This window comes from Triturus cristatus, chromosome 9, assembly GCF_964204655.1.
Source record: "Triturus cristatus chromosome 9, aTriCri1.1, whole genome shotgun sequence".
NCBI lineage: Eukaryota > Metazoa > Chordata > Amphibia > Caudata > Salamandridae > Triturus > Triturus cristatus.
Window position 1 is genome coordinate 1,058,460,363 of NC_140592.1, and position 24,164 is coordinate 1,058,484,526.

At 43.9% G+C, this 24,164-nt stretch overlaps 2 protein-coding genes across 3 annotated transcripts in view; one reads left to right on the top strand and one right to left on the bottom strand.

Annotated features, from left to right (window-relative positions):
• TOGARAM1 (TOG array regulator of axonemal microtubules 1) overlaps positions 1-24,164 on the bottom strand; it is an 846,610-nt gene that overhangs the window by 266,427 nt on the left and 556,019 nt on the right. The gene's annotated exons all lie outside the window — the stretch shown is intronic.
• LOC146799375 (endogenous retrovirus group 3 member 1 Env polyprotein-like) overlaps positions 3,142-24,164 on the top strand; it is a 149,782-nt gene continuing 128,759 nt past the window's right edge. Inside the window, exon 1 of the mRNA XM_085626937.1 lies at positions 3,142-3,256. The gene's annotated coding sequence lies outside the window, so the exon portion shown is untranslated. The remainder of the gene's footprint in view (positions 3,257-24,164) is intronic.

Below are 24,164 nucleotides of genomic sequence, written 5' to 3' on the forward strand. Positions count from 1 at the left end.
CGTGATGAATTTACTGCTAAGAGGCCATTCTATCCCTGACTCATGGAAGGGTGCCGAGGTGGTCACAATCTATAAGAAGGGGGCGAGAGAGGACCCTGCCAACTATAGGCCGATAAGTTTAATTGATGTCATCCAAAAGGTGGTTGGCAGGGTTCTCAACTCACGAATGTGGACCTGGCTTGAAGAGGGAAATGTTGTAACACATCTACAAGCAGGGTTTAGGAAGAAAGTGGGTACCATGGACCAGGTGTTTAGATTTCTAGCCACATATTGGAAGACCGTCCTTATTGGCGGGGGATCCTTATACCTGGCCTTTATCGACCTTAAAACTGCATTCGATCTCGTTCCCCGGGCCAAACTTTGGCAGGTCCTACATGAAATGGGGTTACCACGATACCTTTTGGAGTTTATTAAAAGACTGCATGAAGGTACATAATAATAATAATAATAATAATATGAAATTTATAATGCGCTCAGCTTACCCGGGGGCATCCCGGCGCAACAGACCAGAAGGAGAGACTCAGCTAATCACTACTATGGAAACAAGTGGGTCTTAAGAAGTTTCCTGAATGGTAGGATCTTGGGCTCTGAGCGAATCTTGAGGGGCAGAGAGTTCCAAAGAGAGGCCACTTGCACAGAGAAAAGCCTGCCCCCAGAACGAGCTCTTCTTACTCTCGCTAACTGCAAAAGGTGTTTTTGGTCCGAGCGCAGCAGACGTGGGGGTTTGTAAGGACGGGCCATGTTAGCAAGGATGGGGGGGCCTTTGCCATGTGAAATTTTGTGCAAGAATTAGATGGGGGAGTGAAGGCCAATTGACTGACCGTATTCCTGTTCAGAGGGGGGTTCGCCAGGGATGTGTGATGGCTCCGACATTGTTCTCCCTCTTTATTAATGGGGTGGTAGACCATTTGAGGGAGGGCCCCGCGGATGCCCCTGCCCTGGCGGGGGAAAAAACACCTACCCTCCTATTTGCAGACGATACACTCCTCATGTCCAAAACTCCTATGGGTCTTCAGAAACTGCTCGATAGGTTTTGTGCCTTTTGCGACAATCGTGGACTTACCATCAATACCGCTAAGACCAAATTGATGGTACTATCCAGAAATAAAAAACATAAGAAAATCACTGTCGCATTAAGTGGCACCCCATTAGAAGAAGTGGACGCCTTTGATTATTTGGGGGTTAGGATAAACTCTAAAATGAAATGGGATTCCCACATTGTCAAAATGTCTTTAAATTTAAAGAGAGTGACAGGAGCAATCCTTAGAGACCATTGTTTATCCTCTACCAAGCCTATTAGTCCTGCTTTATTGGTATATGAGGGTAAAGCCCTCTCTGCTGCTACTTACGGGTCCGAATTGTGGGGATCGGAAAGAGTTGCCGACCTAGTCTCTGTTGAACACAAATTTATGAGAGAATTAGTGGGTCTTCCAGTCTCCACTCCTACCAAGCCGCTACTCTATGATTTGGGACGTCGTTCCATCAAAGACATTGTTGGTCTCCGCCCCGTTTTATTTTGGGTCCGGCTTAGGAGGACCCCAGAACTGAGCAATTATGCAGCAGTCCTTGACGAACTTATCACTCTAAATGGTTCCAGGCTGATCCCATGGCTGAAAAATTTGAGGGATATGGTAATTAAGCTAGGGCTAAAAGAAGAATGACTCCTGCAGCAGCCCCCGCCAAAAGATATTATTAAAAAATTATACTGGTCAAGCGTAGAGGGAATGGCTCTGACAAACCCAAAGCTGGGCACTTTGACTGACGCATTTTTGACCTCCAAGCCAGTACCGAAGCTGGAACCGTTTCTAGATTTCATCTCTTCACCAAGGGACAGAGCTTTGTTCCTCAAAATGAGGTTTGGTACGCTACCCCTTAATGTTTTTACAAACAGCTGGAACATTTTTAAACCTAATTGCACAGCTTGCCCGGGATGTTCCAATCCTACTGAGTCACTGGGGCATTTCCTGTTTGCCTGTAAGGCATACAGGGCACCCAGAAAACGCTGGTTATCCCCAGTTTGTAGTAATCTGGGAACCAGGCAATCATCAGTGGCCCTCCGCATCCTAACAACGGATACCACATCCATGATGGTAATTTGTGGGGTAGCTAAATACCTTGGGAAAGCATGGCAACTACGCTCTAAACTGGTTGAAGCAAGTATCGCTTAGATTGCCATTTTTGTCTTTTCATGCCATCTATATGAAATAATTTTCTATTATTGGATTTGTATCTCCTGCCTACATCCTCTTACCACTGTTTTATTTAATCTCCCCCTTTTAAAAGTTTTGTATTTTTTTTTTTTTTTGTGGAAATTTCTAAAGTATACTTTTATATGTTTTTTATTTCTTGTGGTTTTATCCATGCTGAATTGTAACTACTTTTATGATACTTGTTATCGAATAAAGTATAAATCAATCAATCAATCTTATTTTATGTTTGATGCAGAGTAGCTCTGTGTGTGTGGGTGGCTTTGTGTGTGTGGGTGCAAATCAGGCGCGCAACACCCATTGGCCTCACAGGGCTTCAGCCCCCCCCCCCCCCCCCCCCCCCCCCCGCCCGTCGTGTGTGGCAGCCCGGGATGAGACACCTTCCCGGGCAAAAAAGCAGCCGCACCCGAGAACTTCACAGGTCTTTAAAAGACCATTTGCATGTTAATGAGGCCTTGCTGTTGTTTCACCCCTTCTAAGAGCCCCTGCAGCTCCACTCTGCCTATTGCTTAAAGTTCAGCCCCCCCGAAATTTTTGCTCAGCCCCCCCCGAAATTTAGCTCTAGTTGCGCCTCTGGTGCAAATGCAATAGGTCTCGCATTTGAGAGAGTCATGAGCAATGCCAATAGCTCTAACGTTAACAATGCCAAGACCATTGCATTGTAAATGCTCGTTTCTTCTCTCTTCCCCTAGAGGACAACAGAGGAATAGTGCGCTTGCCAGAGGTGTCTTTGAGTGTTTTTTCCTCGGTTAAAACTGTATCCCCCTTGGTAACTTTGTTGCCATGATTTAAACCTACAGAGTTTCTGGTGATCGCTGATCCAGGTCCCGCTCCACCACCGGTTGTATCATCTAGGGGGCGAGCTCTCCCTCTGTCAGCCTTGAGCGGCATCGCAGGAGGAGTGTTGTGTGTTCCTAATCAGCAGCCTTAGAACGTTGCGGCCACGAGAACACCACACCGAGCACTCCAGTACCCTCTCCGCAATCGCCGCAATCCTGCCGGAATCACGGCTGCCGCAATGCTCAGCATTCCAGCGGGGCCTCGAACAGGTAAACGTTCCGTAGTTTTTATAACTCTGTCTTCACACAGGCGATCAGCGGCATGCAAAATTAACTGTAACACCAAGGAGTCACAGCCTCAGAGGCATTCTCAGTAGCGTGCCTAGCATCCGCTCTCAGATATTTTCAAATCCGTAGAGCTGTTTCTCGCAGCGTAAATGTCCTCTCGACCTGCCATTAAATGAGTGACGTTCACTGACACATTGTCTCTAGGCAGACTCCCGGTCAGTATAAATGTGGGAAACCCGGGAGCGATCAGTTCACACGTCTGAGTTTGCGGACGCCATCTTGCCTCGGAAACAACTCTCCTTAGTGTAAACATATAGAACACTGATCAAACAGAAACTAAATTGTCATTCAAATTAAGGAAAGTGTGAGAGAATATGTAATTTGTCTTTCTTTCTGGAAGGAGCCAACACAATGGAAGTTTGTTATACAAGGTAGTGCAAGAAAAGATTGGTGTAAGAATATTCTGCTAGAGATTTGTTGTTTACGGTTGCCACTAAAATGTGGTTTATTCTTGCTTTTGTGTCCTTTAGTTTGGGTGCTTGTTTTAAAGATGCAAGATTTAGGGGTTTAGTTTAGTTCTCATCTAATTATTTGATCACAGAAGAAAATTTGGGAATATTAAAATCATGTTTGATCTTTTGGCAATGGTAATTCTTTCACCGATGGGTGAAATGGCTGGCTCATACAAATCATGACCAATATGTACTATTACATTTACCCACAGAAACAGAATGGGTAAAAACCCTTTTATGCATCAGCCCCCTTTTCTAACAAGTCAGTATTGATAGCAAGTCACATGCCAAACAAGCCAGACTTTAGACATTCAATGCAAAGGGGTAGCGACAGGTACCTGTGAAACGAATGGTGTTACTGTGCAAATGGGATAGTGGTAAAAATGTGACAAGACTTGCCACATACCAATACAATTCAGAGTTGCATGGTGTCCCATTGTTATATGTGAGGTAAATGCAGCGGATTCTGGATTTTTCCCTAACTGCACTTTACTGCTAGAGATTTTGAGCCCATATTCATGATGTTAACAGAAACGTTTCAAATCCCAAAATAAAACGTGATGTCTGTTAAAAGGTCAGGACCTTTCGATTCTGGAATATTAAAAAAAAACACCTGGAACAGTCAAGCCCCTTAACCCCCTACAAACTTTGGAGGAGCCTATGGCTAGCACCTTCCAACAAATAACAGAGGCAACCATTCATACGTCACTAACTAGTAAAACCACACCGTCATTGGTTACCCCCAGTATTAATCCTTGCGTCAGGTTATCTGAGGACGACTTGAAAACGCCCCCAGCACTTACCATGGTAACCTCTCCGGCCACCCAGCAGTCATTATCTTTTCATTCACTTTCACCTCAGGAAAAACGCATATCACTTGCTTTAAAAAAATCACTCATGGACTGAAACAACTGAACTAAAATCTAATGCTGTGTTACAACAGTCAGATATTTTCACGTCCATGTCACTACAACAATTGTGTTCAAGCCCTTTACTTGCACAAAACAACCAATCTTCAAGCTTCGGAATACCTAGTCCCACCGTAACCCAACGGGAAAGGTCTCCAAAGGAGAATGTCACACCGCTACTACTGCAAACGCTTTCAAATGTAGCAGCAACTACAGTAGCAGTCACAGCTACCGCTACAGCTGCAGCCACAGCTTTCACAAAGTCCGAACAAGGATCTGTTACAAAAGACCTAAAAGATCAGTCGTCACTGGATCTATCCTTTTTTCTCAAAGATTCAGATAAATTATCCGATATGAAATTAGAACCTGATCCACAAGCTGCCCCTTCGACATCTATGTCAAACTTATGGCCACAACTGTTGCAAACTTTCCAATCCACAGTCACGGCATTAAACTATCATTCTGATATATTGGACACGCAAGTCGCCCTTTTGAACACCTTAGCCTTGTTTACAGCAGGTATCGACAATACGTTAGAGAATTTAAACAATCTAATAATAAGGGCACAATCATCTTCAAACCTGGTCCAGTCAGTCTGCTGTTGTTCACCCATCATTGACAGCCTCTCAGCACTTCCAGCTTTTTTAAACTGTGTTTTAGATGAAGTCAAACAACTATCAGGAGGCAGTGTCAGCAAGGGCCAGGTTCAGGACCATGTACAGTGTACAGACCCCGTCAAACTAAATGACAAGCCACTGATATCAGGGGCAGACGGGACCCTAGAAAGCAAAGAGGCGAAATCCTCTGTAGCATTTAAATCGCACCATATAGCTCAAGGGTTGACAATGCCGGTCAAGCAGACACCACCACTGTTGCTGAGCCCCCAAATTGTGAGTGGCTCAACAAATGCGGTCGATCCTCCTAAGGTAGACCTGGATCCTAAGCCATCCACCTTGGCCTCATCCCCTTCTAAGATTATCTCTCAACCGCTCCACCCTCTTAGTAAGGGAGAGAAAAAACATCAACGCAAACAAAGAAACAAATTAATTACAAAACATGCAGTTGTATTCCCTAAATTGTTTCCACTGTTTAAGAACTCGGAGCCCTACTCCATCAAATCAGGACCAGTTGACTACAACAGCCCCTCCAACGCTAAACGTCCATCAGTTCACTCCTGCACACCACCAGGCTCAACCCAATTCCCCTTCCTGCCGAAGAAGTCCTGCATCAAATCCTCACGAAGTTGCAGCCGTTGAAAAACCAAAAGAGTTTTTAACTGGTATGGACCAAGTAACTGGTCAAATACAAGCTGTAAACACAAACTCGCTTATTGAAACGATTACTCAAATTCAACCCATTCTTTATTCTTGTATTCAAACTGCTCCATTAAGTGCTGGAGGCTACCATCCAAAAGTAACCTTTAAGAACACATTAAAGCTACCTGAGGACTCTTTGACAACTTCGGCAGGGCTTCGAGATAATACTTTGTCTTACCCTGGAATAGCACCCGACCCTCGAATTGAAAAAAACACTTTAAACGACAATAGTCATTGTCAATCAAGTCCTGTCAGCGATCCCCAGTGCTTCAAAATTCTCCTTGTCCCTGAATATAAATCAAAAAGCCATCATGATGTTCTCAATAGAACAGACATCATCAGATTATCGAAAGAAGTTCTGGGCCTTGATAAATTGGCATCTGAAGATATTGAATATATAGAATTTCTTCCACCAAGAGGGTCGCAACCCTCTGAAGTAACCTTGGTAACATTTAAATCTGCTACTTGGGCTCGAGTTCTCCTAGCTTGTAAAGCCACTTTCCGGTCATGCGGAATCAAGATCTATCCCCACTTTAACCCAGGCTACCCCATGGCAATAGCCAAGCAACCGGCCACTCAGACAAGTCTGTGTCGGACCTTGACCAGTGATAGAAGTAAACCATATTCAATTTTTAAAAATGCAGTAGGAGATGCACCTTTAACAGGATGTCTATGGTCCGCACTCCCAAATTGCAATGAAACCCAAGACTGGGGGTGACTATCAGCAGCTTTGTCTTGTAAAAACTTAGCCTGACCATTCGGACAAAATTTGTCGGAACGGAACCCTTTGGAGGCTGTCAAATTTAACATCCCACAGCCTCAATTTATAAATCCCATAAATCACCAGCCACCGCCTCGCCTCTCCCTGTGTTCATGGAACATTAGTGGCCTTCACCTCAAAATGTCTTCACCAGAGACTCGAAACGTTACTTTTAGTCACGATCTAATTGCTGTTCAGGAAACATGGGCCACCCGCAATTGTCCTATTGATGGATTTATTGAATACTGGAAACCAGCCGTCAGTCAGCAACCATGTCCGCCCCAAGGCAGGATTGTCTATCTACATCTCATGCAGCCTAAAGGGTCGAACAGAGTTATTAAACTTCGATGAGGACTGGTTGCTTGGAGTTAAAGTTAGCTCGTGGAGACAAAAGCGACCTCTGCAGCTGCTTAATGCTTACATCAACCCAAGCGTATGGACAAAAGGGGCTCACCTAAATCTCCTGCTTAAAATCTTGAACGATCTGGTTGTGGCCTTTCCCTATGCCGACTGTCTGCTTACCGGGGACTTCAATACTAACTTGTTTCAGGGAAACCTGTCGGACCTGGAAGGTCTCCCCTCATTGTCTTTGTCTGCATTGAAGTCTCAGTCTAAACCCCCAAATCATTCATACTGCGCATTGGGGGAGCTCTGTGTGTTGCAACTTTTTAGTGCAGGTTTCATTGTAATGAACGGTAGGTTGACTCAGGATACTCCCCCAAATTGGTCATGGACAAAAGTTTTCTTTTTTAGACTAAAACATTTGTAACTTAGCCATGTTTTCCCACTTGGAAAACGACAGCATTAAAGCTCGATCAGAGAGCGACCATCGTCCACAAGTCGTTATCATCAATACTAATCCAGTTTATCATAATTCCGCCCCAATAACCCATAAGGAAGTCCACTCAGAAAATGTAAAACGCTTAAGATGGAACAATGAAATTAGTATTAACATCAATAAGGAATGTCTGTCTTTTACACTAGGTGGCCCCTCCTCTATAGTTTCTCACATTGCTGATTGGTAAAATTTTTGTTACCATCTGTTAAACCTCTTCCCATTGCATTCGCACTCTCACACGACTATTCGTAGCTCCCAGTTTTCCATTTCAAGCCAAACCACGAAATTAAAGAAGATCAGAAATACCGCCCTGCGGGCAACTAGGAAGCATCCAGAATCTAACGATCGCTTGATCGACTACAAAACTGCTAATATAGACAGGCGCACCAAAAAGACAAACAACTTCACCTTGATCAATTTTGGTGCAAACTTCTTTGGGAAAGTAAAAATCGCAACTCAAGAACCTTTTGGGCATTACTGAACAGACAAAAAAATGGAACAACCAGACAGGGGAGTGCCATTTGACTGACCATTTTAAGGCCAATGGAGGAGCGGACTCTCTAGTAACAAACACCTCCATTATGACCAAAGACGGGCCTTTGGAGCGCCAGGATAGCTCCCAAGAGCTGACGCAGCCTCAATGCGAGACGATCTCTATTACCCAAGCAAGGCTGGCCAAAATACTATCAAAAGCGAGACCAGACGGAGCGCCAGGTCCAAATGATTTGCCAAAGGCCTTGTTTAAAGAAAACGTTCCCTATTGGACACAACAATTAGCAACCCCCTTCAGATCTGAGCTGAGTTGTTCAACCATACCAGACTCATGGTGAGGTGCAGTAATTCACCCAATATACAAGTCCGGCGCCCATTCGTTCCCAAACAACTATAGGTTGATAGCCTTACTGGACAATGAGGCAAAGCACTTTGCGAGCATCTTACTTGAAGAATTGAGCTCCTGGGCTGACCAAAAAGGTCTGATTCCATAAAACCAAACGGGCTTTACTGCAAACTCAGGTACAACGTCCAATCTACTGGCATTATCAATACTTATTGATAAATCGCTTATTTCATCTAAGCTGGTCTTTTGTTGTTTCGTGGATTTTAAAGCGGCCATTGACCGGGTCCCCAGGGCAGCGCTCTGGGCAAAGTTAACGAAATGGGGATTCCTGGTCAAACTACTGGAGGCCATTGTCCAATTACACACTAACACCTGGATTCAAGTTAAGCTTGGTCCTGGCACAAATCTGTCTAGAAAAATTTCAACAACACGAGGAGTGAAAAAGGGGTGTGTGCTAGCCCCACTGCTCTTTAACCTGTTTATTGCCGACCTCGCAGCCGAACTGGACGAGACAGATAGCCATTCCCCTAAGATCGGTGGTGTGCAGCTAAGTAACCTTCTGTATGCCGATGACCTTGCTCTCTTCAGTCTTAACCGAGTAGGGCTGCAACGATTGTTAAACAAACTACATAGTTATACCGTTAGAACAGCCTAGAGGTTAACTTAATGAAAACCCAAGTGGTCATATTCAGCAGAAAACGTCATGGAGGTGCTGGCTGGTCGTACAACAATTCTGGTCTTGTTGTAGGAAAATCCTATAAATACTTGGGGGTTAACTTTGACTCCAGGGGCACCTTCGCCAAACACCGTAGTGACATTTCAATGAAAGCCACAGCTCTCCTATTGAACTTCTCAAAACTCTCAAAAACTCTGATGGGTCCGAGTCTAATACCAATGATGGAAGTCATGAAAGCCAAAGTTGGCCCCACGCTGTCATACGGTATTGAAATTTTCAGGGGAAAAATCAGCACAACATTAAACCAACACGTGACCAAGATTTATAAAAGTGTTTTTCATACGCCGAAATCTGCCTCCGCCGCACAGATTAGACTAGAACTGGGCCTTTTAAACTAAGAAATCTCCAGCTCAGGTGCCTACTTAAATCTGTGCCATAAGCTAAGGCGGGCTGAAGCTGGGTCTCTTGAGTCAATGCTGTGGTCAGACATTAGCTTTAATAATCTAAGTGGGACCTACAGTAAGTTCTTCAATGAATGTGTACAGCAATTTTCAGCAGGCGACCTTTGGAACATAAACCCCAGTCAAACAGCTTTTAAAACCAGCATCAAGAAGTGCATTCGCATCCTGTCCCACACCATCGACAAAGCTTCTCTTGCCAAACGCAAGCATGCATGGGCAGTAATCAATTCCTACAAGTTGGCATCACCGTCGCCATATCTGCCCTGCACACATTCTTTGTATCTAAAATTGCGATTTATGGCGCTTAGACTGGGGGAATGGCACCTGCTGAAACACTTACCTATCTGGCGTCGCACGTCAGATAACCAACAGTGCAGGGGTTGTGGGGCCCCTGTGGAATCTATGGAGCATGTTGTATGCCTCTGCTACGCACTCTTGACTCAGCGCAGATTAAAATTGAGGCCAGAATGGAATAGACTGGGAGTTCGGTCCTGCAGGCAGGCAATCATTGCGGCTTTGAACCCAGAGAACACAGCCTTAAACATAAGTTTTACAATTTTTCATGTATATCGTGAATTTAACCAGCAAATTGCAGGCCCGGTAGCAATTTTAAAGAGGGCTACAGGTGACTAAAACAAAACTGTAGACCCACAAAACCTCACTCTGGTCTCCCCTGTGTTCTCTATGCCTGAAATACTAGGGTATGCGAACCAGACGATTCTTCATTGATACTGACATTTTACAGCTGTTTTAATGAAACGTTCACACTCTCCGGGTCTCCTTGCAAATCTGGGCCTTCTTCCCAGATTCTGAAAGTAACACTCATTTCTTTGTTACATTATCAATTTAAAAAATATATATGTTGCTGCTACTTAGTTTTAAAACTCATATTTTTATATCATTCTTGGTCATTTTAATTACCTATTTTGTATATGTGTGGTATATATGTCCTGCTTTTATGATTATATTTTAATCAAATAAAGTTATCCCTTTTTGGACTTAAGGTGAGACATTTGCCATGGGGACACTTGGCAACTAAGAATGCCCACACAACAGCAGCACTACCTTAATGTAGTCAGATAAAGAGTGCAGAAAAGCAGTAGCAAGTAAGCTTAAAGCATCAAGTTTGAGCTACCTTAAAATGCAGGACTAAAATTAATCTTATATAATTCAACATTTCAAAGGTTTCACAAGGTACTATGCTATTGACAGGGTAGACCACCCCTACAATGTCATAATATTCATTAAGAAGTAGGTGAATGACATCCATGCCCAGGAATTTGTTTATAAAACAATTGGATACAGCACTCTCACTTTTTTAATCCATGAAACATCTTGCAAACCAGGCATAGTCCTGATGGAGTTAGCATGAAAGGTAAGGAAATGTGAGAGAGGGTAATTGAGGGTTGTGAGTGAGAGTGCAATACACCGATTTTCTATGCTTAAGAAAGCCTGACATAAGTCCATTTGACACACTGCCTATGAGTAGACACTGCATACCCTTTATTACTACTCTTTGAAATATGTGCTTCATACCAATCACCATGAAAAACAGTTTTATCTATTTTGGGGATTAAGCAACTGAATAAAGACTGATCAGCACTGATTTCAAATGGTTTGGAAAACACTGAGAGAACACCACTGAAATCCACAAAAAACAAACACTGAAAACAGCACAGTCTATCCATAATGGAGAACTGTAAATGTGCTCTGGGATGAAGCAGGCATACTGGGCCCTGAATGAGTGACTACTACTGGGGGCTCCCCAATTCCAATTGCACTTATCTACTCAATTATAGCGACAGAGATGTAGCACAGAGGATGGCAGAGGAAATGTGGCAAGTGACATTTGAGGCAGCCCACATTAGTTCTTTTCAAAATACACACAGATCGTGCACTAGCAGAGCATGTCCTGTGATGAGGTAAAGAAGAAACAGAGTCGTAACAGTACATGTTCCTCTTTCCTTCTAAGCTAAAGGTGATGCTCAACTTAAATACTTTTTTTTTAAACATCAAAGGCTTCATGAGAGTGGGTGGAATCAATGTGCAGTCAAGAACCTCACATGGACAGACTGTGACAAAGGTCGAAGAAGTGGAAGGGTCAGGATGTGATGTCAGCCTTTTGACCCAGAGAAGACCCTCCTGGGACCCAGAAGAGAGTGAGAGAAGCATGGAACAGAGATTAGAGAGCCCACCCATATCCAAGTAGTAAAGAGTTACTGAATGGGAGTGAAGGGAGGAGGTCAACATCCAGTGCAATTGTACCAGAGCTCAGGCGCATAGTCCCTGGGTATCAGTAAGCGAGAGGAAGCCTTTATTGGTAGGGCTTGGAGTGGATGGGGGTCTAAAGGTTTAAACTAGTGCCTCTTCACCAGTATTCTCAGGCTAAGCAGAATGTACTTCACATCACTCTTATTCTAAAAACAGTTTTATCATGATTGTACTTTTATTGTGTTTTAGGTTACTGCAGGCATAAATTCAAGACTCCAGTGCAGCTCCAGTAAAGAGAGAGCTGTAGTCAGAAGCTTAGTACATTTTCACATTAGAGTAAAAGAATTAGATGGATTTTGAGGCTGTGGTCTCGCCAGGAGAGTGCTTGAGACACTGGGTGGTTGAGGGACAAAGCTGCTCACCCAATCATAATGCCGGTGATTACTTTTCCCTTAGTCCCCAAGTGACTCTGTAAATTGTAGGTGCTTCTTCTGCACAGCAACTTGGGTGGCCTCATGTCATAGAGCAGCACAAATCTCACTACGGTTCCCACAGTACCATAGGCAGCTGGCTTAATGAACTCCTTCCAAGCATGTTCTCTGCTGCAGAGTGCGGTTCAGAAACATCCTTCCACAAAAGGCAGGGCACTTATCCTTGCAAGGTAGTATAGAAGTCCTTCCAGTAGCATTCAAGTTACAGGCTCAGTTCCCAGTTTGGGAAGAGGGGTAAACAGTAAGGTAGACTCTATGCCTGGATATCCGTCCTCCCTAGCTATACTGATGTACATCTTCTTGCTTGGTGACTGAAAATTTCTGGAACCATGCACTGATCAAGCAGTATTTATCTTCAGAGCTGGCCAATCAGCACTAGTGCACAGTTTAAAATTTGGGGGAGGGAGGACTTGTGCAATCAGATATCCCATGGTCACTACATTATCACATCAATCCAGCCGGCCCAGCTACAGAAGCATTTTGGACCCAGACAGCAATTCACGTCTTGTAGAAGCTGATCAAGCAAAGCGAAAAAGATGATATGGAAGGGAGGTGCTGGGAGTGATTGTTCTTGCAAAGATACTGCGTCAAGCTTCGAATGGAAGAAGCTCTTCCCTGGTGCACTTGAATAACCAGTTAAAAGGGGATTGGTAGGACCTTTTACATGGGGAGGCCAATAAGTATCTTAAGGAGAGGATGAAACCACTCTCAAGAGAGGCTGTCACTTTAAGTGCCCACACTAACCTTAGATCAATGGTCTCAGTCTGTGTTACAGGGAGGTCCCGCAGCCCACATGATTGTCATGCTCAAAGGGGGACAAAATTGAAGAATGCAAGAGCTCTTCACACATGGGACTTCCTAGCATAGTAAACAGGTTATTTACCTTTGGTAATGCTTTCTCTGGATACTCTACTTAACAGCAGATTACTCATCTTGTGAATATCCCCAGGTACTAGACTGGATGAGAAAACGCCAAAAGCATGGCTACAGGGTGAGGGTAGGTGGTGCAGTGCAACTCCTTGTTCTGCTCAGAAGTGAGAATTAGAGCCACATATAAGCACCATGCATGTATGCTGACATCAGTTTATATCACAAGCTTACTCCCACCATCAAATGTGGAGCCCATCAGCAAATCAGAAGAAACAGTGTGCAGATTCCTATAATTGGCCCTTTTTAGATGAAAGGGAAACCATTCCATAGAGCGGGGAGGTGGGAGGGTGCTGGGTAATCTGCAAAGTATCCACCAGAGGAGTGCCAGCTTCTTCTTCTGCTGAGTACTTCTAACCAAAGATTCCTCACCTTGTGAAGAGATATCAAAGCAGTACCTCTCCAAGGTGAAGGGCCCGTGGAGTGGCTCATACTAAAAGGTCTTGCTGGACCAAACAGGCAAAAAGCCCATCACGGTAGATCTGAGTTTCAAGGTAGTAGTGCATCTTGAACGTGTGCACTGATGTTCATATAGTTGCTTGACAGATATCCATGACAGGCACTTCACGTGCAAAAGCAGTGGTAGCAGCTTTAGCTATGGCGGAAAGAGACCTCAGTCTTTCTGGAAGCTGCTTCTTAGCCAACGCATGGTAGATTTTAATATAGAGTACTATCCATCGCAAGATGGTCCGCTTCTGCACCACCTTGCCATACTTTCCCCAGATAACCCCACAGAGAGCTGTTCATCTACCCAATGCCAAGTGAAACCCTGGGGTCTACTCTGAAGTTTACAAAATGTAAAGAACTATAATATCATTAGTGGGTCAAAAGATCCCAGATACACAAGTGAAACAAGTGAAACACCGCCTAAGAAAAATAATAATAATGGGCATATCCCTTGAAAGGACGAAATCCCTCACTCACCAGAGGTGACATGCTTCATCATTGGGATTCTCCAATCCCAGAGGAAACCCCTAGTTCCTCTGGGGGCTACAACTCCCTCACTGTGAGGGAGGAGCACACGGATGTTTTGTTGTTCAAATAAATGGGATGTACTAAATCCACAATGGCGAGCTAGTGGTATAAGTGAGGGCGCAGCGCAGAAAAAATATTTTTGTTATTTATAATTTATGTGATATAAAGTGCAAGTGAAAGTAAAAATAGCTCAAGAGCGTCAGAGCACCGCTTTGTTCATAGTGCGTCCTTGGCTACAATTAAAACGTTAGTGCACCACTAGTCAACAATTTTTTAGACCATGGTGATGGTGATAGTTGTCAACATGTTTCAGCCTTAGAGCCTACAGATATGGCACGGCTTTCGTCAGGACTCGAAACAGCTGCTGCGTATCAGAAAACCAGAAAAGGATACTCTGGGTCCAACACCTTAAGTCAAGTGCATCATGAGAAAAGACCACCTGAAAGAGACCCAAAAACCACTAATTTGAAAAAACGGTGTTGCACACACAAACAGGATTAAAGTAATTAATTAATGACAGTATGCTGTCAAAAAAGGAAGGACTTACCCGTGAATACTGGGTAAGTCAGCCAACCTCTCACTGGCAACTGCTCAGGAAAAGTGCACCGCTCTATGAAAAAGTAAGGTGATCGCTGTTATAGTAACAATCAGATCTCTATCCTTAGGGGGTGAAAACAGCTAAACCCTACCGGAGAGTCTATCTAAAAAGTAGGAGTAACATAATGTAACGACAGGGACTCGCAATGAAAGCCACTGAGTTTAAACAAGCAGGCTAAGTGTTGTTTGTCAGGGTGCACAAATGTTTTCTGGCATTAAACGTTGGGTGGACTAACAAAGGGGATAAGACCACTAATGATATCCACACACAACATAAGCCACCTAGTAGTACTCAACAGTACACCGCAAACAGTATAAAACAGGATTCAAAGCGATTACTTCAAAAACAGGAGATTTCCCCACGAGCGACCTACCTGTCCGTCGGTACACCGTGGCCTGAATGAGCCCGATGCCGGATTCTATTACACCTGTGTCTTTCATTGTAGCATGTGCCAAACTGGCAATGAAAGAAAACTTTTTTCAATTCGAGGAACAATTCTTTCTACAGATATCGGGTACATCAATGGGGAGCATTTTTGCTCCCAGCCTGGCGAACCTGTATGTACATGTGTTCGAGTCTGAGAAGGTTCTTAATATCATCAATCCCTATCTAACCAATATTCTCATATGGAAGAGATATATTGATGATATTTTTGTAGTTTGGCGGGGCTCTTTGCCATCACTACTGGAATTTAAGACATGGCTGAATAACTGTAACACCTTTCTTAACTTCACGTGTGAATACAGCAGAACACAACTTCCTTTTTTGGATGTTTTGATTACACCTTCCAACGGGGGGCTTGATACTGAACTATATAGAAAACCACTAGCAAGGAATTCCTTATTGCTGTACGACAGCTACCATCCCAAAGCCCTAAGGGATAATTTACCCTTTGGCCAGTTCTTGAGGGTAAAGAGGAACTGTTCCACTACAGCCAAATATCGGGAACACGCTAAAAACTTGTCACAACAATTACAAGTGAGACGATACCCCAAGAAACTGATTAAAAGATCTTTCAAACGAGCACTCAACAACAATCGTGAAGCATTATTGGAACCAAAACTGAAGAAAGAGACTCAGGATAGACTGACGTGTGTCCATACCTTTTGCAAATTTTCCAATCAGATTAAGAACACCATCTTATCTCATTGGAAGATTCTGAACATAGATGATGAAGCATTACCACGTCCATTGTTTGCATTCAAACGTAGTACTAATCTAAAGGACAGGTTAGTGCACACCCGACCTCGGGTCAAAAACAAAGAAACTCAGAACACTCTATGGGGTTTGCCAGCGGTACAAGGACATTTTCCTTGTGGTTCATGTGCGGCTTGCCCGCATACCACCACGACCACTGAGATTGATATAGGATCACCAAGACCTTGGCGCCTCAATTCTCACACCAACTGTAACAGTAATAACCTAATATACATGATCACATGCCCTTGTGCATTACGATATGTGGGCATGACCACTAGAAAGGTCAAGATTCGTATATTAGAACACAAGAGTACAATACGCTGTGGCAGGGCGTCTACAAAATTGACAGAACATTTCTTGACTATGCGACATAATTCCAACGATCTCAAATGGACAGTTTTGGAGAAACCATTCATTCCACCTCATCACACTGATATCTCAGCATTTCTGTTCAAACGGGAACAATGGTGGGTGTACAAGTTACACACAGATACCAATGGCATGAATGATGATATTCCGTGGTTGTCACTATAAGCCTCACCATGAGATTTCTTGGTCGCATCATTCACATCATGATTTCTTCTGACACTTCACACTATCTATGTGGGTCTTCAATGAGGCACCCCAGTGTCTTTTTTCTTTTTCCTTGTTGGAGATTACATGGGGTTCATGCAGTTCTTTCCAGTAATCTTACATGCATTTTCAGAACCATATAGCGCTCTTTGGTTATTGATATACTCTCCATTCTAACATCAGCACCTTTGGGAGTTACAACGTTGTGTTGTTTATAGCATTTCTTTAATTCCCAAAGAGTAGTGTTAAAGAGGAGGACTTGTTCGCCAAATGATTACTGATGCATATGGGCTTGTTCTGGTTGTATCCTCTAGGCATGACGATCATGCGTCGTTTCACGGTGAGGGAGATGATGGTCCCGATCGGAGCGTTCATGTATTCACTTACGCATGCGCTATATGGAGACCAGGATTGGTCTTACGCGCATGCGCGAAGCAGTGTTTTCTTGACGCATGCGCGCTGTAGTTAACCGAAGCTTGTTCCGTGTGATCTTGACCGACCACTATCGAGGCACCTGATTGGCCATTCAAACTTGTTGAACTGCCTTTTTGAAGCAGAGGATTTCCTGTCCTCGGCACCTCCGGCATCGGGCTCATTCAGGCCACGGTGTACCGACGGTCAGGTAGGTCGCTCGTGGGGAAATCTCCTGTTTTTGAAGTAATCGCTTTGAATCCTGTTTTATACTGTTTGGGGTGTACTGTTGAGTACTACTAGGTGGCTTATGTTGTGTGTGGATATCATTAGTGGTCTTATCCCCTTTGTTAGTCCACCCAACGTTTAATGCCAGAAAACATTTGTGCACCCTGACAAACAACACTTAGCCTGCTTGTTTAAACTCAGTGGCTTTCATTGCGAGTCCCTGTCGTTACATTATGTTACTCCTACTTTTTAGATAGACTCTCCGGTAGGGTTTAGCTGTTTTCACCCCCTAAGGATAGAGATCTGATTGTTACTATAACAGCGATCACCTTACTTTTTCATAGAGCGGTGCACTTTTCCTGAGCAGTTGCCAGTGAGAGGTTGGCTGACTTACCCAGTATTCACGGGTAAGTCCTTCCTTTTTTGACAGCATACTGTCATTAATTAATTACTTTAATCCTGTTTGTGTGTGCAAAACCGTTTTTTCAAATTAGTGGTTTTTGGGTCTCTTTCAGGTGGTCTTTTCTCATGATGCACTTGACTTAAGGTGTTGGACCCAGAGTATCCTTTTCTGGTTTTCTGATACGCAGCAGCTGTTTCGAGTCCTGACGAAAGCCGTGCCACATCTGTAGGCTCTAAGGCTGAAACATGTTGACAACTATCACCATCACCATGGTCTAAAAAATAGTTGACTAGTGGTGCACTAACGTTTTAATTGTAGCCAAGGACGCACTATGAACAAAGCGGTGCTCTGACGCTCTTGAGCTATTTTTACTTTCACTTGCACTTTATATCACATAAATTATAAATAACAAAAATATTTTTTCTGCGCTGCGCCCTCACTTATACCACTAGCTCGCCATTGTGGATTTAGTACATCCCATTTATTTGAACAACAAAACATCCGTGTGCTCCTCCCTCACAGTGAGGGAGTTGTAGCCCCCAGAGGAACTAGGGGTTTCCTCTGGGATTGGAGAATCCCAATGATGAAGCATGTCACCTCTGGTGAGTGAGGGATTTCGTCCTTTCAAGGGATATGCCCATTATTATTATTTTTCTTAGGCGGTGTTTCACTTGTTTCACTTGTGTATCTGGGATCTTTTGACCCACTAATGATATTATAGTTCTTTACATTTTGTAAACTTCAGAGTAGACCCCAGGGTTTCACTTGGTTGTTGATTAAGTATTCTTTGGGGGAACAAACCCTGTGTGGTCTCTATAAATATTTTCCCTCAGACCCTCTGGTTGTCAAACCATTTTTTGTATTTCATCTACCCAATGCACCATGGTGCAATCAAAGTAAAAGCTGGGCGCTCTCTTGGGGTCCAAATAATGGAATCTCTTCCTATTTCGAGGGATGAGGCAGAGCAAAGAAGGTCAGAAGAGTGATGGCTAGACCGATGTGAAAAGGTGTCACCAACACCAGTTTGTTCGGAAAAAGTTGGTATAAAGAGCCCAAACTGAGAGGGCCTGAAGTTCCACCAAATGGCTTGCTGACGGTACTGCAGCCAGAAAGACCATTGTTAAGGTGAGGAGGTGCAATGGCATTGGTTTAAAGAGGGTGATATGAGGCAAGTGAGAAACAAGTTTAAGTTACACTGTTGCATTACAAAGGGTTTGACGGACATTTATGTTGCAAACTTTAAAGGAAACACATCACAACAGGCCATTTGAACAAGGATGGCTGGTCCATCAAACGTAAAAAGGTCCAGAAGACCAACAAGAAACCTTAAAAAGTGCTCACAGCAAGTCCTGCTGGGCCAATGATAAAACAAACAGCAATACATCTGACAGTTTGGTCTGCAACAGGTCTATCTGGCGGGTACTGCACCAAGTGGCAAACTTACCCCAGCGCTCAGAATACACAGATGTTGTGGAAGGGAACTTGGCTGCCATGATGATATCAATCACTACAGGAAGGAAGTAAAAGGATATTACCTGGTGCTGCTCAATCTCCTCGAATGGAGGTGCAGGTTGCTTAGACCCGGGTGAAAGAAGCCGGGACTACAGCTGCGACAGAATATCTTCCTCAAGTTGCAGTCTGATCGGAGGACAGATGCTCAGAAGTTCTGGGTACCACACTCTCCTAAACAAATCCAGAGCTGCAGGGTTGACTCTGGCCCAGACCTTCCTGATCTTCTTCAGAACTCGGAGCAGGAGAGGTGATGGGGGAAGGTATACAGGAGTTCAGTGCACCACTGCTTCGGAATGCATCTCTGAGGGAGAGTTTACTTGGGAACTCCAATGCACAAAAGGTGTAGCTACTACACGATCTCTGCAGTGGCAAAGAGACCGAGCCATGGTTCTCCCCACTGCAGGAAGGCGTTCTGCGCAACCTCCAGATGGAACTGCCATTTGTGATCTGTAAGGCGTCGGTGGCTGAGCTCATCTGCTGTGGAGTTTATGGATTCTGCCAGGTGTTATACCACCAGGGAAATGCCCTGACAATTCAGTCAGGTGAGGGGGCGTCTGCCGCTGGCTCAAATTTCGGTTGGGCTGCCACTGCTGCAGATCTTTTGCAGTCTCACCCGATACTTGGATAGGTTCCCCTGGTTCTGGACAGACAGACTTCAGATCCCACTGCAAAACATGCATAGGCCATCTGACATGTTCAGTGAGCACGATGCAGATGGTTAGCAGGCCAAGAATCGTTAAAGCCATCCTCACTGAGACCCAGAACACAGGATGAAACATTAGGATCATGGATTGAATGTTCTGGACTCGTCGGCCCAGAAGAAAGATCATAAAGTGCACCGTCTCCAGGATGACTGTGATGAACAGGAGCCTATGCAAAGGAGTCATGTGTGACTGGCAGGTTGATTGAGTACTCCAATTCTGTCTGATTGGCCCTACATGCTGACCTCAAAAGGGCTGGGAGGCTTGTTGTGTGGGTGGCGGTGATGGGCGCTGTAAATATGCTATGCCCCTGGCATATCCTCGAAACGGGGGAAACTGTTGGGGGCGGGGAGGTGGATTGCCGGACTGGTGCTGAAAGGCTCAAAGAGGGTGCCGTGGCTCGGCTCTCCTTAAAACGCTCCAGGGCTGAGTCTTCCTTGTCGCCAAACAGGTGAGTACAGTCAAAGGGCATCTCCATTAAGGACACTTGGACATCCCCGGAGAAGTCTGTGGACCTCATCCATGGTGGCGCAGGTGCACAATATTTGTTGCACAAGTCCTTCCTAGACAATCAGTGGCATTTAGGCCCAAGTGGATGATGAACTTGAACACATCCCAGTCATCTTGAATGGATGAGCAAAGAAAGCCTGCAAGTCTTCCAAGACTGCAGGTAAGATCTTTCCAACCATGTTCCAAAGTGATTGGGTGTAACATCCAAGGAGGCAGGTGGCACTGACTGACCTCAAGGCATGGCAGGCCCTTGAAGAACATGCTCCTGCCAAATCTTTCTATATGTTTGGACTCTGTTAGGAAGAGTAGTCAGAAAGGTGGTAGGATTGACTTTGCTGGTGGATGCCTGCACCAAACAACTCTCCGGAGTTGATTGTTGAGTTTTTTCACCATGCACACTACAGCCTCACTCAGTATGCCGAGTCCGGTTTTGTGACTGGGCACCATCATAAGCATCTGCTTTGGTTTGGTGAGGATGGCGGCGCATATTAATCTTTTGGTGAAGATCTCCCCCGACCCCGCATTTTAAACAATAATGGGCTGTGGAACTCGGCTGTGAGATCGTTTCCAGCTGGATATTAACACAATATGTGGACTGGAATGCCTGGGATCTGCTGTCTGTAAATGAGTCAATGTTAGCCAGCCCTCCTAGTGAGGAGCAGGTTCCAGAGACTGCTGACGAGCACAGGGGCAAGACAGGCACAGGGAGGGCTGCAGCCACTCACAGCATCTGGAACCAGCAGAGCTACCGCCAAGACCTGCCACAGCTACCGTGGACTGCCATTGGACTACAAGTCCCAGGGGCACAGCGAAATCACGGCAGGAACCGCGCACCGTCCTCGCGCCAGCCGGCGCATAAAGCACCGTCAGGGCTCACGCGGCGTGGGACACGAGCGGGCTTGCCCGGGCCCGTCCTTGCCCGTCATCGACCGCAAGAGGCAGGGCTGGGCCACAGCTCTTGGTTGCTTGTCGTAACATTTTTGTTTGAAGGTACTGTATCCCTGATTTATCCATTTGGATTGACAAAGGGAATTGTCTGCATTCGTACCTGTGCTGGACCAATTGAAAACCAAGTTCATTGACTGACCATCCGTGTATTGTAACAACGAGGGACTCCGTGAAAATATTGACAGTCTCTATTGTATGAAGTGTGTGATTGAGACTAGGATTAAGTCCTGCAATAGTAATCAAGAAGATATTATTAATTCTATTAATTTATCAAACGCGTAATTGGATTAGTATGGGGAAGAGAAAAACATCAACCATACCACAAAAGAAGCAGAGTAAAACGGGGGAAGGTCCTTGTCTACCTTTACTAAATTATCTGACAGGTGCAATTGGTGCAATAGAAAAACAAATTTTAACTGTAGAAGAGGCCATGAACCCAGATCAGAACAATACTGTAGAGGGTCCCACTGTATCTGTTAGTGATAATGACAAAGTGATAAATGATCAGCAGGTGGGAATGCTTAGTGGTCTTGACGGACTAGATGGTAGAAATGGGTGTGTCGTGAATATCTCAGATCAAGTCATAGATAGTGATTCTGAGAGTGATCCCCAACCGCCATCAACGCGACCTAGAAATCCAGATAATCTACCAAAGTAGAAGAGAGAGACCAGTTTAAAGGGACTGGTAACTACAAATTTAAAACAAACAAAAGTACCAAAAAAGGGTAGGACTCCTGCATTAAATAAAATGTGTGGCTGGGAAAAGGCGCTTGCCAGATCTGATTCCCGCACACAGATTGAAGTTCTAAAAGTTAGAAATAAATTGGAAGCTCATGATATTTATGAATACGTGAATACTCATTTAGATTCTAGTATTCACACAAACACTCTTATTCCAAGTGTGCAATTGACAACTGGAAACAGAATTGTGGGGACTTGTCCCAAGCCAATTGCCCATAGTGGAAGTATAGATAATCAGATAGAGGGGCCAAATGTGATGAAAGATCTTAGAGCAATGGAGGGCCCGGAGCTTGAAAAACAAGTGAAATATATATAGATTTACCTCTGGCGGCGACCCCCTACACAGTGGTATTAGCTAATGTCCCTAAGTTACGAAAGGGGATGGTAGGGTCATGGGAAAGTTTGAGAAACAAATCACTATCTTGGCTTGGGGCTAGGACTGATTTAACTGATAGACTCTTTATAGAGTTTAAAATGGCAAGAAGGGTGAGCTGGATAGGAAGAGTTTGTAAGGATCTGGCTGGCGATTGTGTGATATTAAATTGTAAGACCCGACACTTAATTCAGTCAATCTTGAGTAGGGTGGGCAATAGTCCAATTTTGGCAGAACAGATTAATGTTGTTCCACTAGAATATTTCTATAAACCCAGCCATTTTGACTATGGAGTACAGAGTAGGGTGGTCACGTTGATAAATCAAAGTACAAAATATGGCATACCCACTCATAATTGTTTTAATGTACTACCTAGCCTGGAAGAAGTGGACTGACAGAAGGGGTCGGACAATAACGGAGTCAAATCTAAGTATTTGAAGAATGCATTTGGGAAACCCACTGTTGCCTTAACTTCTAACATAAGCATTAGGGAAGAAGTGCCAAGGACTTGGGAGGCTGTGAATGCCACGGGGAGAGTAGACTTATTTGGTCTACATGATATTATAGTATATAATGATACACTAGATATAGATTTGTCAGAGAGTATCTGTAAGGGAAATATCACAACTATTAATGATGCAAGTTTTATTACCCCATTAACTATGACTGTGCCAATATTACCCACCTCATTGGAGGACAACAATTTGATGTCAAGTGAAGAGGAAAGTTCGGATTTTAATATAGGTGTCAGAGGAAATGGGAGATGTAATTTTATGTTTTGGAATGTTGCTGGTTAAAATCAAAGGTGACAAATGGACTGTGGAATGAGTTTATACAGCAATTTGATCTCATCAGTCTGCAGGAAACGTGGGTGTTTGAGCCGACTCCTATTAATGGCTATAAAACTTTACATACACTCGCCATAGCCTCCATGCATGGTAGAGCTAAAGGGGGGCTCTGCACCTATGTTTCGAATCTAGCTAAATTTAAAAAAATAGTTTTTATCAAATCATTAGTCTAGTGGTAGATACAAGCTGCACAGAAATAATAGTGAATTGTTATAACAATGTTCCCCACAATTTATTAGAAGGGATTGTAAGGGCTATTTGCTGTCATTTGCAAAATTTGCAGGAGGTAGGGAGTAAAGATTTGATTATAGTTTGGGGGGAGGGGGGGGGGATTTTAACACTCCTCAACATTCGGATCCCGGGATTTGCGAAGTCGCATATGATATGGAGACTATTTTCCCCCATTTTCCATATACAAGGTATGGTGATAGTTTAAATGAAATTGTATTTCAATTTGATTTGGGATTTGCCAACACTTTAAGTAGTCCTCCCGTTCCCTTTGGTCCTACTTTTAACGGTCTTGGAATTTTTTCAACAATAGATTTCATCTTGGTTTCAAACAGGTATTGTTCAGGTATCGTTGACTTTTGTAATCACCAGATTGCACTAAGTGACCATTTTGCACAGAGTATGGGTATCTCGCTATTTAGTCAAGAGATGAGAAAGGCTAATAGCCCCAATCTTATATTGAGAATATATCCCTATCTAAGAAAAATGGCTATATTTTAAGCTGGAATAAAGTGGAACCTAAAGATTTTATGGTTGATGTTGTAACGAATTGTGATAAGATCATGGTCTGCCTGGATGATAATACCACACCTAAAGAAAATGTTGATGGTTTTAATGATATTACAGACCATATTAAGAGGGCACTTACTGTTAATGTAAATAGTAGGGGAAAAAAACAAAGGAAAAAAGGATGGTTTGATCC